Raw genomic sequence first — 1,161 nt, forward strand, 5'->3', positions numbered from 1 at the left:
AAAGGAAGCTAAGAGAATTTGTCACCTATATACCTACTACAATGAATAACTAAATGAAGGTTTTGAAATAGAAGGGAAGTGATGAAGGGATCTTGGAATATCAGGAAGAAAGACAGAAGAAAGGTAACAGTAAGACTTGGGGTCTGTAGAGTTTTCTTCCGCGTTTTCTAAATTGTGTTTGACAATTCAACACATTTAACATTAAGAATTACTCATTGAACTGAACATGCATATTTATTGAAAATCTGCACACACAAAAATCCAATTAAAAAAAAATTCAAAGAACTAAAATGTTGAAGTAAGAGAACTCTAAATCTGAGAGCCGTGAAGCATAGTATTGCAGTTCAGCTGAAGCATAAATATTTAGAAAAGGAGTAAAGAGTTAAAATTTAGTGACTAACAGTGTAAAGAAACTGTTGTTGTTGTTAAGTTGCTCAGTCGTGTCCGACTCTTTGTGACCCCATGGACTGTAGCCCACCAGGCTCCTCCGTCCATGGGATTCTCCAGGCAAGAATACTGGAGTGGGTTGCCATTTCCTTCTCCAGGGGATCTTCCTGACCCAGGGATCGAACCCAGGTCTCCCATAATAGAGGCAGACGCTTTAACCTCTGAGCCACACAGAATGCTGAAGAGGGCTAATGGCTGATCTGAAAAGGGCTGAATAAGACATACAAGTTTTACACGTGCAACTATTAGTTGTAACCTGAGATTCAGTTTTCTGAACCCTAAAACAACTATGTTGAACCATTTCAAAGACCCTTTAAAATGCTAAGATTCTAAGTTTTGTCCCCCAGAGAATGGAAAGCATTACGTAGTAAAATGAACTGCTGATTTTGTGAGTATATAGCTATGCACAGTGGTTGAGAAGGTAGGTTCAGTTACAACCTGAAAAAGAAAAGGTTATTTAAGCTATTTAAACATCTTGAGAAATCTGTGTGCAGGTCAAGAAGCAACAGTTAGACCCAGACATGGAACAATGGACTAGTTCCAAATTGTGAAAGGAGTACATCAAGGCTGTATATTGTCACCCTGCTTATTTAACTTATATGTAGAGTACATCATGAGAAACGCTGGGTTGGTTGAAGCACAAGATGGAATCAAGATTGCCGGGAGAAGTAGCAATAACCTCAGATATGCAGATGACACCACCCTTATGCAGAA

The sequence above is a fragment of the Budorcas taxicolor genome, chromosome 14, assembly GCF_023091745.1.
Source record: "Budorcas taxicolor isolate Tak-1 chromosome 14, Takin1.1, whole genome shotgun sequence".
Classification (NCBI taxonomy): domain Eukaryota; kingdom Metazoa; phylum Chordata; class Mammalia; order Artiodactyla; family Bovidae; genus Budorcas; species Budorcas taxicolor.